This window comes from Lynx canadensis, chromosome B2, assembly GCF_007474595.2.
Source record: "Lynx canadensis isolate LIC74 chromosome B2, mLynCan4.pri.v2, whole genome shotgun sequence".
NCBI classification, from domain to species: Eukaryota; Metazoa; Chordata; class Mammalia; order Carnivora; family Felidae; genus Lynx; species Lynx canadensis.
In genome coordinates this window covers 140,781,930-140,801,367 of record NC_044307.1, presented here as the reverse complement: position 1 = coordinate 140,801,367, position 19,438 = coordinate 140,781,930, and positions in this window count along the sequence as shown.

Sequence of the window (19,438 nt, the reverse complement as noted above, 5' to 3'; positions counted from 1 at the left end):
TTTTGGGTGAAACTGATATCCTAAGACTGACCAATGAATACGGACTATTTATTTTGGTCTTTTATTTTTCACCATGAAATCTTGAGGTTTTGAGTGTTCATGTCTTGCAAATCTTTTGTCAATTTATCCCTAAGTATTTTCTATTTTTGATGGTATTTTTTCTCTAGTGTCAATTTCTGTTTGATTGTGGTTAGGAAATAGAAATTCAACTTATTTCTTACTTTCCAATATGAATACCTTTTATTTCTTTTCTTGCCTGATTACACTGAACCAACAGTATAACAGAATAAAATAGTAAGAACACACATCAGCTAATTCCCAATCTTGTGGGGAAAGCATCCAGGCTTTCACCATTAAGTGTAATGTAGCTGTAGATTTTTCTGAGATTCCCTTTACCAAATCAAGGAAATTTCCGTCTCTTTCTTGTTTGCTGAGAGGTTTTTCCTCTTCTTCTTCTTCTCTTGTTGTTATTATTATTATTATTATTAATCAGTGTTGGATTTTGTCAAATTTTTTATAGCTTTTTTATAGCCATTGTGATCATGAGATTTTTCTTCTTTCAGCTCCTGATATGAATTGTATTGTGTTAGCCTGTTAATATGATGAATCACAGATTAAATCAACCTTATATTCTGCTATAACTTCTACTTGGTCATGATATATTATCTGTTTATATATTGTTGTCATTTATTCATTAAAATCTTATTAAGAAAATACATGTTTATGTTCATATGGGATATAGAGGTCACTGATTTAAATTGTTTCATTTCTAATACAAGCATTTAATGAAGTTCCTTTAAGCACTGAATAACTGCATTCTCCATTTTTTGTGTTATATTTCAATTTGCACTCCATTCAAAATACATTCTGATTTCTTTGACTCATGGGTTATTCAGGAGTGCGTTGTTTGTTTTCGTATTTGAAGAATTTCCAGAATTTCCAGTTTAATTCCACTTTGATCAGAAGATATATTTTTATAATTCCAATACTTTTCATTCGGGGGGAGTTTTTATGACTCAGAATATGGTGTATCTTGGTAATCATTCTGTGCGCACTTAATAATGCGTATTCTGCCATTGGTGATTATAGGGTTTTGTAAATATCAATTAGGTCAAGTTCTTTGCTAACATTGATAAGGTTTCTATATCTTTGGTTTTTCTGTCCACTTGGCTGGTGAAATATTGAGAAAAAGATGTTGAAATCTTTGGCTATAATTGCAGAGTCACCTGTTTCTTTCAATCCTATCAGTTTTGCCTCAGATATTTGGAAGCTATATTAACTAGGTGCATAAACAGGTCCTCTTAAAGAATCAACCCCCTTATCCCCATGAAATGATCTGCTGTATCTTTGGTCGTATTCCTTACTCTCACATTTATTTTGCTTGATATTATTATAGCCACTTCAGCTTTCTTTCGGTTAATGCTAGTATGGTATATCAATTTTTATCCATTCACTTTTAACCTATTTAATTATAATTAAAATGGGTGTTTACAGACATACTTTTTAAAATCCAATCTGATCATCTCTACCTTTTAACTGAGGTGTTTAAAGCTTATATCTTGAATGTGAATATAAATTTGTGTGAGTATTAATCCACCATCCTGCTATAGTTTCCATTTATCCTATCTATTCTTTGTTCTATTTTGCTCTGCCTTCTTCCAAATGAATTAAGTATTTTTAATAATACCATTTTATCACTGTTAGGAGCTGTTAATTCCATCTAATGCATTTTTCATCTTAGACATTGTTTTTTCAACTCTGAAAGTTCAATTTGGATCTCTATTTATCTTTATATTTCCCCTTCACATGGTTTCCTCCATCTTTCTGAACGTATGGAGTATATTTACAGTTTTTTAAAAAAACCTCTTTGTCTATTAATCCTATCATGTTTTCCACTCCTGCGTCTTTTCAGGTGATCGAGTTTTATCCTCATTATAGATTTTTTTTCCCTGATTCTTTGCTTATCTCATAATTTCTGAATAGACATTGTGAATTTATTCTGTTGGGTACTGAATTCTTTCAAATTTTGTAGAGCTCTGTCTTGGGACTTAGTTCAGGTATGTAGAAACAGACGGGTCCTTCTGAATCTTGCTTTTAAGCTTTGATAGGCAAGATGAGAGCAGTCTTCAAACTGGCGTTCAGCACTAAAACCAGTACCTGTACATTGTGAGGTTTTTCCACTCTGGCTGTTGAGAGCAAGAGCAATTTCCATCTTGGTGTGACTCCTCTCCTTTCTGGTGACTCTTTTCCTGACTTCTAGCAGCTTCCTCACAGCCAGTGCTAACTCCTGCTGAGCTGAAGGAGCCAGCAGATCCCAGCAGCTCTCTGTGCTCTTCTCTCTGGCAGTCTGCCACGATAATTCTAGCCACCTTGTACTCCTCAAATTGTCAACTTGGTCTCCTCAACTCAGAAGATACTGCCGTACTCAGCTCGCGGCCCCCCTTCTCTAGGCCGCAGCCTAGAAACTCACTGTAGGCGGTCAGCTGAGACTTTGCCAAGCGCACTCACTTATCTTCCTTGGCTCAACGATGAGCGTCCCGCACTGCCTGCTGTCCAAGGCCTGAAAACCACAGTTGCATATATTTTTCGGGTACTTCAAGTAAATAGGCAGGGGAGGGGTGGGGGTGCCTGGGTGGCTCGGTCGGTTGAGCATCTGGCTTCGACTCAGGTCATGACCTCGCAGTTTGTGGGTTTGAGCCCTGCATCAGGCTCTGTGCTGATGGCTCAGAGCCTGGAGCCTGCTTTGGATTCTGTGTCCCCCTCTCTCTGCCCCTCCCCAGCCTCTCCCTCTCTCTCACAAATGAACATTAAATGTATATATTATTGCTATATATATATTATAGATATATTACTATATTACTATAATATATATATATATATTACTATATTATATTACTATATATTACTATATATATATACTATATATATTACTATATATATATATATATATATATATATAGTAAATGAGGGGAAATCTGGCCCCTCTTCCCCCATCATGGCTGGAAGCAGAAGTTTAAGTGTCCCTAACAAGTAATAAAATGAAAATGAAAACAATAACGCAGAAAACAAATAATAAAATGACCTGAAAACTTCGAACCTGGAAATAATCACCCCTAACAATCTCCCTTAGTTTCTTTATAGACACACACAACAAATAAAAGGTTCTGTAATTGTCTTGCTTGTCTCCCAAGGCAATAAAAATACGCTCTTATCATCAGTTTTAATGATCACATAGCATTCCGGTGAATGAATGCATTAGGATCTATTTAACACATCCCTGATTGTTGGACAGTTAGGTTTTTCCGACTTACGGACATTTTTAAAAGTGTGCTGCTAAACCCCAGTAACTCAAAACCTGTAGCCCATGTCTTGCTTTCTGCCCTGACCCTTTAAAACTCTAGACATTTTTAGGCCACCATGTTTGTTCTGTGGCTTCACCTCATACATATTTTGCTAGAATCCTTAATAAGGACAAAGGTAAGAAACGCAATTGATTTTGACAGATGATGTGCTGACCGGAGACTGATAAAACAGGAGATTTTTTTTTTTCTCTTCAGCTCAGCGTGCACTCCCTTTAGAGAAATTCAGGTTTGTAAAGCTTCATTTGGATGAAAATATACAGGAGGATACCTAGGCTGGCAGTTCCTTGGTTAAGAAACTAAACATGCACAGTACCTCAGTGAGTTAATTCGAGTTGGGGCTAGAGGCAATCTGACATGAATACGGAACTTTTTAATCATGGGCTGTGGCCAGAATAGGCACTGGCGGGAGATTCACACTGCAATTGAGTGGCACTTGGTCTAGCCTGCTGAAATAACTTGATGGTCTAATCCATGTCCCACAGACAGATATCCCTGAGTTTGGCCTTAATGGTTGTGTTTTATAGAGTCTCAGCAGAGAGCCCTGGATTATGTATAATGAAAATGAATATACAGGTAGAAGTGCCATTGAGTTAGAGTTGAGATATGTTAATAGACAGTGAGTGAATTTGTAATAGACTAAGGTAACCTATATTAATATGTTTTACATTTGCAAAGCTTAAAAAGACAAATAGCTTGGTATATCTCCTGCAGCACAAAAAGAAAAGGAGCCTAAGGTTTACACACCAATCAGGAAAATGAATTTTCTATTTATTGTACTAAAAGATTATACCCTGATGTCTGGACAGTATGAATTGTGAAGAGCTGTTCCATTTTGCAATTGGGATTATATTTCACAAGTCTTAGGAAGATAAACACGTTGAAGTCTATTTTTTCTCAGTCTCAGATTTTTCAGTTCTGAGAAATTATTAATCAGTTTTCCTTTGGATATTTAAAACTTTAATAATAAATAAGGAAGGAAAGGCAAGCTCTTGACAAAGAAAGATAAAATTTTAATGGAGACAACTGTGATTGGTAGAGAAGTGTCAGGCTACTAAGGGATTGTGTTGAGGAAAGTTCTGGAGAAAGGAGAGGCTGTTGAAAGACTCTGAAACGTTTGAGAGAAGGAAACTGGCACAAATTCACACACAAAGGAAGCTGGCCATTTTGGGGGTGAGTACTTAAGAGTGGACCTTGAAACCTGTCAAGTTCAAAATTTGGACCAGAGGAAGTAAAAAGCATTCCAAAATAAAATTAGGAACAAAAGTTCATGTCCCATTTAGAGATATTAGAATTTTTTTTTTTTTTTTGGAAAACATTTATCCTTCCATTTTTATGGTTTAGAGTCAAGATCTTTAATGGTAGTGCAGGGTGAGATGTTCATTTACTCTTTCATTTGTCCTGTCGAACTTTTTGAGCACAATTACAAATCTGAAAGTGTACTAACCTGGGGATAGAGTGAGGAGGTACAGCAGAGAAAATACATTTTAAAAAACCACACAGAGCTGGGCACTGAGAAGGGCACTTGTTGGGATGAGCACGGGGCATTTTATGGAAGCGATGAATCACGGGGATCCACCCCCCGAAGCCAAGAGCACTGTATACAATGTATGTTAGCCAACTGGACAACAAATTATATATAAAAAATAAAACAATAAAAAAAGAAATCATTGCCTAACCCCCCAAATAAAAATAAAAAGAAATCAAAAGCCACACATAAGCTGTTAATAATTACAAATGGGTTTAAGTTTAAAAAAATGGTGAAGATGCCATATCGTAACGCGCTACTTCTTTTCATTGTTTCCCTCGACTATTCCCAAAGAACATAGGACCACCATCAATTTCTCAGACCAAATAGCTCGTCTCCTGCCTGGAATGTTCCTGAATGAGTCGACCCCAAAGGACTATTTGCTTCTCCGTGGACTAAAATTGCAAGACCAAGTTGCATTCAGAGCCGCTGACAAACTAGGCCACGTTTCAGACCTTGAAAATACATTCTGAAGTATTATTAATCCTAATTAATTAATGTTTTCTTCCAAAAGCAAGAGGCCTTACTAAGTTTTAAGTCTTGATAATTGACCCTTTCAAATGGTACAGTTAACCAGTTTTCTGATTATCCATCCTTCACTCTCCATACTGACTGATGTTTGGACTATAACCTTGATATTCATGGTGTGGCCAGGGATTTCCAGCTATTCACTGTGCCTCCATGTCTCTAAGATTTCTAAGAATTCTATGAGCATAGCTGGTGGTACACTTTCAGGAGTCTAGAATACTTTAAACAAGACTATGAATGGAGCATTTTGCAGGAGAGATGTTTACTTTTAAAATAGAGGTAAGAAGGGAGAAAAAAAGATAAGGATTGTGTCCTGGCAAGTAATTCAATAAACAGAATAAACTTTATAAAAATCAAGAACTATGCTATATGTATCTACCCATACGCCACCATGCCTTCCTTCGAAGAGTGCATAGTGCAAGATCTAAATAAATCCTACTTTGCAAAACGACATGTGCCATAAGTCAGGTCCTGTAAAAGCCCAGAAGAGAGAAATCACAGGGAAATTGTATTTGAATTGAGGCTTTAAAAAAAAAAAGTGAGTGAGAACTCACCAGTTGAAGAAGACTAGGGCATTCGAATAATAGAGAACAAAAAGTAAAATATGTGGAAATGTGATAGGCGGGCATATTTCGGAAAGCCACGAAAGGAAATTTAGGCATATTTAGGAAAGCGGCCAGAGAAAGGTCCTCCCCTGCTCTCACATACATTCAACCTCTCTCTGGTTTTTGTAAAAAATACAGCTGGTGGGATAGTACTGTCTTTATGTGCTTATTCGATCATTTAGTGAAAGAGACATGTTAAAGATCTCCCAGTGGGGGATTTTGAGTGAGAATTTGTCTATTTCTTCTTTAATTCCGTTAACTTTTTGCCTTATAGATTTTGTGGCTTAATTATACTAGCATTGTATATACATCCAGAACATAGGATTGTTATATCTTCTTGGTGAATTCAATTTGTTGTTATTATTCTCCCTTTATCGCTACTAATGACCTTTTCCTTAAAGTCTGTTTTAACATTAATATTGCTATATTGGCTCTATTTTGGTCAGTGTTTGCACAGAGTATCTTTCTCTATCTTTTTACTTTCAATGTTTCTGCACTTATATTTAATGTGATTGTTGTTATTATTTACTTAAATCCCCCATCTCACTATTTGCTTTATATTTGTATCAATTGTATACTTGTTTCCTCTTTCTTTTTATTGGGGGGGCTGATTTTATTTTAACAATTCCTTTTTTTTTTTTTTTCTTAATTTGTTCTTGAGAGAGAGACAGACAGAGCACAAGCGGGGAAGGGGCAGAGAGAGAGAGAGGGAGACATAGATCTGAAGCAGGCTCCAGGCTCTGAGCTGTCTGCACAGAGCCCAATATGGGGCTCAAACTCACAAACCTGAGATGCTGACCTGACCCGAAGTCAGATGTTTAACCAAATGAGCCACCCAGGGGCCCCACTGGGGGGCGGATTTTTAAAAAAATTATTCTGTTTTCCCCCCTCTATTTGTTTAGTCATTATATATTCCTTTTTTATTATTTAGGGAGGTAAGCTAGGGATAGAAACATCCTTGACATATAAAGTTCTAGTGTCACTTTGTATTTTTGCTACCTTTCCAGACAAAGTGTTCGTGGTCTTCCTTTCTAATTTACACATTATTGTTGTTCTGGACATTAATTATGACTGTTATTCAGCCACATATTTACCTTTTTATTTCTTCCCTTATCGTAGAGTTTCTTTTTTTAAAAAAAGTCTTTTTAACGTTTATTTTTTTTTGAGAAAGAGAGAGAGAGAGACAGAGCATGAGTGGGGGAGGGGCAGAGAGAGGGGGAGACAGAATCCGAAACAGGCTCCAGGCTCCGAGCTGTCAGTCCCAGAGCCCTGTGGTCACGAAACGCAAGATCATGACCTGAGGCAGAGGCTTAACTGGCTGAGGCACCCAGGCGCCCCATAGAGTTTCTATCCGTAATCATTTACCTTCTGCCTAAAAATCACCTTTTGGTAAATACCTGTTTTTGCTTACCTGAAACTGCTTACACTTAACTTTCATTCTTCGAGGATATTTTGACTGGTGGTAGCATTTTAGGTCCTTTCCGAAAATATTGTTCTATAGTCTTTTGGCTTTCATTATTTCTGCTGAGAAGTCAGATCGCACTTGAATAATTTTCCTTTCAAAATAATATGACTTTTCCATCTGCTTTTTAAGAAATTTTTTTGCCCTTAATTTTACTGTGTCTAGAGGTGGTATTTTTTGTATATACCCTACTTGAGATCTGTAAGAATTCTTGACCATATGGCTTGATAACTTATGTTAATTTTGGAAAATTCTCAAATGTTGGTTTTAATCCATTGTCTCTTTTTTTCTGGGATGCAGGAAATTTCTACTAGGCTTTCTCATTATATCTTAGATGTTTATTTATATCTTAGATGTCGTTTATATCTTAGATGTTTCTTGCCTCTTCTCTGTGCTTTTGCTCCTTCTGTCTCTCCATGTTTCATTCTGGATATTTTGTTTTAACCATCTGCTGATTTACCCATTCTCTCTTCAGCTGTGTCTAAAGCACTTTTAAACCCATTCACTGAGGGGCGATTGGGTGGCTTAGTCTATGAAGCAGTTCTCAAGTCAGAATTCAAGGTTCGTGGGTTTGAGCCCCGCATTGGGCTCTGTGCTGACAGCTCAGAGTCTGGAGCCTGCTTCAGATGCTGTGTCTCCGTCTCTCTCTGCCCCTCCCCTGGTTGTGTTCTGGCTCTCTCTGGCTCTCTCTCTCTCTCTCTCTCAAAAATAAATAAACATTAAAAAATGTTTTTGAAAGGACTTTACACCCATTCATTGAGATCTTAACTGTGATTATTGTATTTTTCAGTTTTGAAATTTCTATTTTTAATTTCCTGTTCTCTGCCATAATTCTCAATCCTAATTCTCCTTCTTATCTGTTATCTCCTTGAAAATGTTGAGGATAATTATTTATAAGTCTATTTCTGATAACTCCATTATCTGATTTTCATTTAATCTCTGTTCCTTGTCTGTTTCTCTTGGACTTTGTGCATGACTTGTCCTTGATTGTATGCTTATTTTGACTGAATGCTTGAGATGTTATTTAAAAACTGATAGAAATAACATTGATGCTTAGGATGCTGCTGTATTCCTCCAGAGAAAATTTAGGTCTGTTTCTGGCAGGTGACTTAGCAATTCCAGAACCCTTCATCCAATAAGGGAGTCAGCACCCAGAAGGGCAGTTTACCTGAATGTCTCTTACTCCTGAGAAGCTGTCCTTTTAATTCCCTCCCAAAGACCGAGTAGTTACCGGATACTCTGGGCTTTGATGGTACCTGGACTCTCTTTTGTGTGACCCAAGTTGTGAGACTCAAGCAAAATTCTCCTCCAGTCTCTCATCCTCTCGTTCTTCCGGAATCAGTGGACATCCTTAGTGGAAAAGCTAGGATCGCCTTTCTGGGTTTCCACCTTCTATCAGATCTTGGTCTCATAATGCTTCCTGCTTTGTTAGCTCTTTAGGCAGATTATTTTGGTCTGACTTTTCTAATTCTCCAAGAGAGGTTGATCCAAATTCCCTAACCTCTATTACCGAAAACTGAACGTCCCTCCCCCAGCTTTTGCACTGTAGTCTCTCTAACCTTGAAATGCTAACGGTGAAAAAACACTCCGTGCCTTCTTTTAACCTACCTGATTGCTTACCTTCTCTTCACAGCCAATTCCTCAAGGGGTGGCTAGAGCGCTCTGTCCATATCGTTGTTTCCTAAGTACCCTTGAATCCTCTGGGCTTTCCATCCATCCTAGGTCAGAAACTGCTACGTGGCAGCTGGCAGTGACACCCACTTGCTAAATCCAACAGACCACCTGTTTATCTCCTATCTCAAGCTCTTTCACATGGAAATTCTTGAAACAGCCCAACTAGGAGATCAGTATAGTTCTCGTTTATTACTTATTTATTTTGCGTTCGACTTTCACTCATTTATCCATTTACGTATTTAACAAACATTGACTGAGTTCCTTCTGGGTCTCATTTAGCATGCCCAAGTGCCAGGAGTGAAGGAAGACTAAAACAAGATGCCTGTTCCTGACAGAGGAGGTAAAAACGCAAAAACGCAGCCCATGGACGACAACACAATGTAATACATTATGTTTAATACTCTCCTACGAGTACATTAATGTGCCGAGGGAAGACACATGAGTGAACAACTATTATACTAGGGAAAAGCATCTGTGAAGACTCCAGAGAAGAGACAGTGATTATCTTTAATGTTAAAAAACAATCTTTCCAGAAAGACATATGTGGCAAAGTGGGTTGGGCAGAGGAATGGAATAAACAAGGTTAAAGCAAATAAACAAACAAAAACGTGTGGAATGCAAGGCATGGTTGGAAAGGAGACAATAGTTTGGTATTAGCGAATTCCAAGGTATCTGCTTTCTTAATGAAGTTGAACGTCCTTCTACATGTTTAAGCATTCTTTGTATTCATTGTTATTGTGAAATTATCTATTTATGTTCCTACCCATTTTAGGGGAGCTACTTGTATATTAAGGATTTAATTCTTTGTTTTTGGTATGAAATGCAGTATGTTTCCGAGCTTACTATTTGTCTGTTGACTTTGTTAATATGCAGATTTTCATTATTTTCGTGTAGGATATTGTTAAGATTTTTGGAATTTTTGTCATATATGGAAAGGCAATTATAGGGTGTGCCTGGGTGGCTCGGTCGGTTAAGCATCTGACTTTGGCTCAGGTCATGATTCTCTCAGTTCGTGGGTTCGAGCCCCACGTCAGGCTCTGTGCTGTAGCTCGGAGCGTGGAGCCTGCTTCAGCTTCTGTCTCCCTCTCTCTGCCCCTCCCTCCCTGCTGGTGCTCTGTCTCTGTCTCTCCAAAATAAATAAAATGTTAAAAAATTTGAAAAAAAAGAAAAGGAAAAGCAGTTATGGAATTTCTGAGAGTGATTTGTGCTAAGGCAGGCTCAGAGGAGCCACAAGCATTTTTGGTAGTCTTTTAAAGGTCGAAATATTCTGAATTCCCTCCTAGTCCTCTTATGAACCCCCAAGACTTCTGTCATTCTCATCTACAATCAGACATATGACGAGCTTCCATCAGGACGGTGTTCCAACTGATCCTCTCCTGGAATACAAGAGCTCTGTTAGAAAGGTCTCAGAATTCAGGTTCCACACATGTAAACTGATATCCTGTCAGCGCACAGCTTGTCCTTCAAGTGGCATCTGACCTTACCTCAAAGGCAGCCAACTTTCTGCTTGTTATATGAACCTTTGGAGCTAAGATAACTGAGTAACTGCATGCTACAAAACACCAGCAACCAAGACACATAAATTCTGTTTGTCCACAGAAGGCGGAGGTGCAGTCTAGGGAGAAGACAATGGAACCAGAATTTAGAAGATTTTATTTTCATGTCCCTATGCTGTCATTTGTTACTTGTATGAGTGTTAATCAAGCTCTCGTACTTTTCTGAGCCTATAAAAAATTGTATAATATGAGAATAATCGTTTGACTCCCAAGTGGGTGGTTGAGGTATTTAAAAAACCAAAACCGAAACCAAAAAATCTCTTTCCCCTTCCCCACTTCTATGAATAATCATTTGACTCCAAAATGGGTGGTTGTAGGTATTTAAAAAACAAAAACAAAACCCCCCCAAAGTTCTCTCCCTTCCCCTACTTCCAACACCCTGCTCACTTCTTTTATAGTTGGCAGACATTTTAACGCTCTATATTTTCCCAGGGCGCATCGGTGTATAGTCTCTTGTAAAGAAAAGACGCCATGTTGAAAAGAGAATTGAAAAGATAGTAATGATGGAGATGTACGATTGTGGTATAAAATGGATGGGAAGGTTAGGTTGAATGCCTCTAGTGAATCATAATGTATGAAATTTGAGAGATACGAGGAAACAAAGAGACACTGAATATTTTAGAATATAATTGAATCGGGGAAGTAGCAAAGTCATATGGGACTTGCCTAACTTAACAAAGTCAGGATAAAGAAAATAATAATTCTTTGAGTGAAGGAATGGGGCGTTGGGCGGAAGAAGAAAGAATCAATCATGAATAAATAAAGAATTAGTCAATCATTATTCTTGAATAATGGAAGAAGAGAAATTATCGACAGGCCCGATCTAAGTGCTGGTTACTCCATAGCAAAACCTTCAGATATTGCTATAACACAGGGAAGCTGTACATTAACAGCCTTGCTTGTAAAAATTAGATATTTAGAGGAACAATTTCCTGGACACTAGAGAACTGCTAAACATGAAATAGTGTATATTGAGATCATGAAACAGTTATTAAACCAACAGGAAATCTTTATAAATAATTTGATAGGAAGTATAGTCCTAAGATGGAAACATTTATTATAACTGCTTTTTATTTACTAAATTTTCATATTATAAATATCAACTAATATTCTAAAATGAAAATCATCAATAGTCAAGTAACAATAAGGAAAAATTATTGTAATGTGAATTTAAATGTTTTAGGTGTGCCCTTACTTCTTTTATGGTTCATACATGTATTATTATTTTTTAATGTTATTTATTTTTGAGAGACAGAGTGTGAGTTGGGGGAGGGCAGAGAGAGAGAGAGACACAGAATCCGAGGCAGGTAGGTAGGCTCCAGGCTCCGAGCTGTCGGCACAGAGCCCGACGCGGGGCTTGAACTCACAAACCTGAGATGGTGATCTGAGCCAAAGTCAGACGTCCAACCGACCTGAGCACCCAGGTGCCCCTCATACATTTATTTTTTAATGAAAAGAATTTAAAGGAAAAAGTTCTGGAGTAAACAATAGCAAGATGTCTTCACAATGTTATAAAACCCTTTATTTGTGTAAAAGTGGAATGTTTTTAATGGATATGCTTAAATTTTTTTAGTCTCTGTAGCTACTCCTTCAAAAATATATTCCTAGAAGTCATTACATTCCTTTGAGCTGTGCTTTGAAATTCATTATGTGCAAATGCTTTCAATCACTGTGATCGGGGTGGGGGGGAGATAGTGGTGGTAATTGTTTGGTGTGCCATATACATTTGCTTTAACTAGTCAGTATTAATAGATACACTCGGATACCAATGTGATAATATAGATCAAGTGGAAATAGAAAAAAAAAATGTCATAATGACTTACTTATTACTTTCAACAGGAAAAAAATCTTAAATATTTGGTTTAGCAGAAAATATACTTAATTCAGGCACTCATTTCCACTGGAGATCAGACACAGCAGCTGCATGGACTGATCTTCTTGCCAACTGGGAGTTCACACCTGATGTAACACCCCACTCGCTGAACACAGTCATGAGCATCCTCAAATCCCCAATCCCACAGGCGACTTCCTCCTGGGAGGCCTGAGGAAAGTTTTATTGCTTTCTGGATTATGTCAGATATCATTATCACCGGATATTCAAAACCTTCTCTTCCAAGGTAGACCCAGGTAATACCAACTGTTCTTCCACAATCACGTTATTCTGAGTATGCTTTCTTTTTCGGTAAGCGAGGTATCATCCGTTCTATCTTCCTTTATCCATATATAAAAAGTGAATGGTCATAGTTCCAGTGTGATATAAGACAGTTCTCACTCTAACATTGTAAAACATTACCCCCAAATGAAAATAGATTCATCAACTGTCCAGATTTCTTAAAACAATGACTAAACAGTTACCCTTGAGTAACCCAGTCCTTTTTGAAATACGAAAACCTGTTGTACTTCTCCTGTTAATAGTAATTTACAGTGGGCTCTGAATTTTGATTGCTGCTATAGTCTAGTGTGATAAATAAAAATCTGATTCATGATCCAACATTATGCATAAATAAAAGGTATTCAATTCGGTAATGTGAATCTAATCCAAATTGATTGTGTTCCACACCAGCATGCCGACCACTAAATTATCATTTATCTTTGTCTGTTAATAAACACTTGCAGATTCTGTCACTGTGCTTTTAAGCCTTTTGAGATTACTGTGTCAACCTCAGTCACCTTCAAATGATGATACTCAGTAAATAATAATATTAATTCATAATGCTAATATTGCATCTCTGCTTTTACTATCCCAGGGAAACTCTGTCATTCTGTCATGTTGGGTAACAATGCATAAGGCAGAAAGTAACGTAGCCAAATATTCAGGATCCATGAATCCTGTGAATATGTTGCAAGCCTTCTAAAGCAAACGTGAAGGGAGGGTACACCATAAAATAAAGAAAAGGCTGCCAATGTAGCACAATTATTAACAGTGAATCACCCCCAGTAAGTCATAGAAAGACCACAAAAATTACACGAGTTACTAAAATAGTTTTGGTATAAGCCAGTCACCATATCAGAGTGGCACAAGTAATTCATCAGACATAAAAATGAGAATATGTAACACACTACTCATTTGAAGTAAAAAAAAAATCTAAAAAATTATAAGAATGTTTGTACATGAAGTGGCTTATAATTGATCACCGAATGTTCCATATTGACTAGATTTGTTAGCTAATTAATCAGATTAATTAAAAACTGAAGCTCAAAGAGAGCCCGGGTGAAAGCAATTTGATAAAAATTTTAAGACTGAAGCATGAGATATTAGCAGAAAGTGAAATTTGGGGTGCCTGGGTGGCTCAGTCGGTTGAGTGTCCGGCTTCCGCTCAGGTCATGATCTCGCAGTTTGTGAGTTCCAGCCCCGCCTCGGGCTCTGTGCTGACAGCTCAGAGCCTGGAGCCTGCTTTGGATTCTGTGTTTTCCTCTCTCTCTGCCCCTCCTCTGCTCGCACTCTGTCTCTCTCTCAAAAATAAATAAACATTTAAAAATTTTAAAAAAAAAGTGAAATTGAATGATGATGATGTGCTATGAAGCAGAAAGAATAACAATGGAAGAGAAGGAGTGAATGCACAAGGAAGTATGATCTGAAGGTGTTATATCTACTCAGCAGAAAACAGTGGTAGTGCTGTAGTTACTGACCTGAGAGAAATTAACCATGGAGGTAGGTGCCCGTGTTCTTTGATCATCAGTTGTGTCTCTAGCACTGCGCTGCTTCCCAAAGCGGACACACACAAAAGCAGAAGACCTAACCCCCGTGGAGGATCCAGTCGGAGGATCAAGAATGCTAATGAACAGAAAACAGCAAATGAAACTTGGCAGTGAACAAGCATTGAATTGTGTGCTGCAAACTCTATTGTAGAGTAGACAGTAGAGAGTAAAATCGGATGCATCGTAATTCAAAGAGGACTCAGAAATGGAATCCCTGCCTTAGGTAAGGACTAGATTCAGAGAGGTACAGGAGACGGAGATGGGTTAGGCAAATGACACTTTGTCTCATGGTAACCCTCGTAAAAGATTGAATATTGTTTTTAGGTCATCGAAAACATTCTTGGATCTCTAGGAAAGCAACAGAACTAGGATAAATGGAATCTGCTTTATGAAACATGGTCTGAAGAATAAGAACAATGAGATTAAAATACAAAAATCAGTTACATTTCTAACACTGATAATGAACCATCCAAAAATAATAATTATAAGTACACAATCTCATTTGCAATAGCATCAAAAACATAAAATACTAAGAGTAAATTTAGCCACAAAGGTCATAGATCTGTACACTGAAAACTGGAAAACATTGGTGAAAGAATTTCAAGACACGAATGAATGAAAAAGTGTTTCATGTTCAGAGACTGGAAGAGTTAATATTGGACGATTTAAATCATCCATATTACCCAAAGTGATCTACACATTTAGTGTAATCCCAATCAAAAGTCCAGTGGTATTTTTCACAGAAATAGAGCAAACAACCCTAAAATTCATTTGGAACCACAGAAGACCCTACATAGCCAAAGCAGTCTTGACAGGAAGAGCAAAGCTGGAGGCATCACATTTCCTGATTTCAAAATATACTGCAAAGCTGTGGTAACCAAAACAGCATGGTACTAGCATAAAAACAGACATATAGACCAATGGACCTGAAATAAACCCATGCATTTATGTTCAAACGATCTTTGAGAAATGTGTCAAAAGCACATAACAAGGAAAGGGCAGTCTTTTCAATACATGATATTGGGGAAACCTATTTTCCAGATGCAGAAAAGGAAATTGGATCCGACTTCATTCCACATGCAAAAATCAACTCAAAATGGATGAAAGAGTTTGATAAAAGATATGAAAACACAAAGCTATTGGAAGAAAGCATAGCTTTTTGACATTGGTTTGAGCAATAAACTTTTGGATAGGACTCCAAAAGCACAGGCAATGAAAACAAAACTAGGCAAATGGGACTACGTCAAACTGGAAGGCTTCTGCACAGCAACAGAAACCATGAGCAGAGTGAAGAGAACTGCAGAATGGGAGGAAGTACCTTCCAACCATACATCTGATAAAGGGTCAAGGTAAAACATATTTAAGGGACTCAAACAACTCAATAGCAAGAAAACAAATAAACTGATTTAAAAACGGGCAAAGGATTTGAATAGACATTCCCCCGAAAGACGTACAAACGGCCAAAAATACATGAAAAGATGTTTAACCCCATTAATCATTAGGGAAATGCAAATCCGAACCACAATGAAATATCACCTCATGCCTGTTAGAATGTCTATTATGAAAAAAGAAAGCAGCCTGAGTGGCTCGGTCGGTTGAGCGGCCGACTCTTGGTTTCATGAGCTCACAGTTGGCGAGATCGAGCCCTGCATCAGGCTCCACGCTGTCAATGCAGAATAAAGCCTGCTTGGGATTCTCCCTCCCTCTCTCTGCCCCTCCCCCACTTGCAAGGGTGTGCAGGCACTATCTATAATGCTATCTATAGATAGCACATGCTATCTCTTTCTCTCAAAACAAATAAATAACCTTTAAAAAATCCTTAAAAAATGATACCAAGTGTTGGTGAGGTTGTGGAGAAAAGGGAATGCTTGTACACTGTTGATGAGAACACAAACTGGGACAGCCATTACAGAAAAGAGCATGGAGGTTCTTTCAAAATTAAAAGTGGAATGATCCAGCAATCCCACTTCTGGGTATATACACCACGGAAATGAAATCAGTTTCTCAAAGAGATTATCTACACTCCTATGTTCATTGCAGCATTGTTCACAGTAGCCCAGATGTGGAAAAACCCAAGTGTCTATTAATAGGCCAATGGATAAAGAAGATGTGGTACAAATGAATATACACTGGAATACCACTCAACCATGACAACGAGGAAATCTCCATGTGTGACAATATGGATGACCCTGAAGGACATTGTGTTAAGTGAAATAAGCCAGACAGAGAAAGACAAATACTGTATAATTTCACTTAATGTGTAGAATCTAAAAAAAAGTTGAACTCATAGAAGTAAAGAATAGAACGATGGTCAACAAGGGCTGAGGGGATAGGATGAGGACACCTTGGTCAAAGGGTACAAAGTCACAGTTATGTAGGATGAATAAGTCTAGAGATCTCATGCCCAGGCATGATGACTATCGTTAATTATACTGTATTGAATACTAGACATATGCTGGGAACAGTAGCATAATGGTAACTATGTGATGAGATAGTTTGACTGTAGTAGTCATTTCACTGTGGAAGTGTATCAAATCATCATGTTGCATAAATAAGTGCCATTTTTATCTAAAATAAATAAATAACAATAAAATTAAAAAGAAGCATCAATGTAAACAGAAAAATGGACCTACGTGAAAAAGTGTTTGAGACTCAGAAAAATAAATTTATGTTTTGGGAGGGCCTTATTCAATAACAAATTCCCCCTTTTCTTATTCCAAAAAGGAGAAAGAAAAAAAGTAGTATCTTGAGTATTTATGTGTCATTAGAAAAATGGAGACAGGGCTGTTTTTTCTTTTTATAAACCATACAAGAGACAGAATATTCTGGTGACGAGGGAACTGGCTAGGGGACAAATGATAGAAAACTCATTTGGTCACATCTCAAGTCTTGTTGAACTAAGTTTATAATTCACACAGATTATAACTGGTCCTTTAGCTAGAGTAAGGATACAACTTACCATCCAAACCAAGGCACTTTGGAGCATGAAAGGAGGTACTTAATAATTAGAGTGGGAAAGCAGGCATAAACTGGGCTGTCCCCAGCAAAGTGGAATATAAGATTGCCCTCTCCATGCTCAACACCAGAGGCGAGGCCCTTGGAAGGGAGGAGGGGGAAAGCGGTACTGGCACAGGTCAGCCAGCTTCTGGGGCTGAGCTGGGCAGCCCAGGTGTGGCCTCCACATGTTTCAGCTAGCTTGAGTCACTGTTTAGGCAAACCTTTGGTATAGGGACCAAAACAATCACAAAATTAAAAGATGGAAAGGAGGGATAAATGTGTTAACACTGCAGTAAGTGAGATTAACCCTTACAGTGGAAACATCAAAAACAGTCTCCAGTCCCATCAGTGGAAGGGGGTATCTCTGTCTCTATCTGTATCTCTCCTTCTCCATCTCTCTTTTTCCCTGTCTCTATAGATAGATATAGATCTGAGAAATTCTGAACTGGAGTCCAAACCCCAATGCAGGTATATAGGGGAAAGGTGCCCAACCCCAAGGTAGCCCTTGGGAAGGCAGAAAGACAAGTTGCCTCAGGGATGAGAGGTCTGGGACCACACACGCACAGAGGATCTTGGCTCAGGGCTGGGAGGCTGCGAATGTCAGAGAAGGGAATGGGAGGCAATTCCTGACGTCATTAACTGAAAGCAAAGATCTAATGTTCTGACAATTCTACTCCTTATAACGGTGATCTGGAACAGTGGCTCATGTTAGAATCATTTGGCAAGCTTTAAAGAAAAATAGGGATAACTGCCCCCACCAAGCCCACTCAAATCAGAAATTCTGAGCGGGAAATCTGGGCACAGCTATTTATTAAAACATCCCAGATGGTCCTCTATTGAAGCTAGAGCGAAAAGATGGCAAAATTAAGGAGAGAAATCACTCTGACAGATTCTGCTCAAGAAAGAAAAGGTAGCTAACGATGAGCGAGGGACATGAGGCCTGTTGGCAAATGGACCAGTCACTCTGCAGGTCATGAGCCAAGAAGAAGAAAGCTGGGTCTTGTCAAACACCTACCCTGGCCTTCTGAAAGTGAGATCCCAAAGAAAGGAGGCTGTGATACCACGAATACAAAATGGAAGATGACATAAGAGGTCCGGAAACCTCTGTCAAACCCACCAACCAAAGACCACCAGGAACACATCTATAGTCAAACAAAGTTGGGTTTATATAACAACACTATAGGGAAGACGGGTGATGGGGGGCAGTTTCCCGATAAAATCTGGGCTTGTGTTAGGTGATTTTAGGGTTTAAGGAAGCAGGAATTTGCTCTGGAAAGTGTACTGTCAGGAAGTGAGATAAATTCTATGATTGGATATTTTAATAATTTTCATCTAGGAGGGAGGAAGAAGAGATGAAGGCTAATGCTCCAGTTGATGAAGAAGTGGTAGACGCCATGTTAGCTAGAAGAGGAGGACACTTGGTCTTTTTGTGATTTGCTCAGTGTGCTCAGCCATCTGTGCTCAGCCATGGTCGCAGTGGGTCTTGTTTTGGGCTTGGTCCATTGGGTTCTCTGAGCCCACTCATCTGATTGTGGTGTTAGCGAAACTGTGTAATGAACATGGCTTAGCAGCTCCAGGTCAGCTACCAGCTGATAGATGTCAGGGATGCTTCTTTCTTGCTCACCTCTTAAAAAGTGGGATTCTGGGGCGCCTGGGTGGCGCAGTCGGTTAAGCGTCCGACTTCAGCCAGGTCACAATCTCGCGGTCCGTGAGTTCGAGCCCCACGTCGGGCTCTGGGCTGATGGCTCAGAGCCTGGAGCCTGCTTCCGATTCTGTGTCTCCCTCTCTCTCTGCCCCTCCCCCGTTCATGCTCTGTCTCTCTCTGTCCCAAAAATAAATAAACGTTGAAAAAAAAAATTAAAAAAAAAAAAGTGGGATTCTGATGGGATAGTCAAGGAGAATATTGAGAGGCACTCAAGTCACGAGGGCATATTTACAATGATTTTTCTGAAAAGCTCAAAGATAGAGGGCCTCAGGACCTTTTGGTCTGATCTGTGTGCATGATAAATGAGGGCACTGAGTCGTTGAGG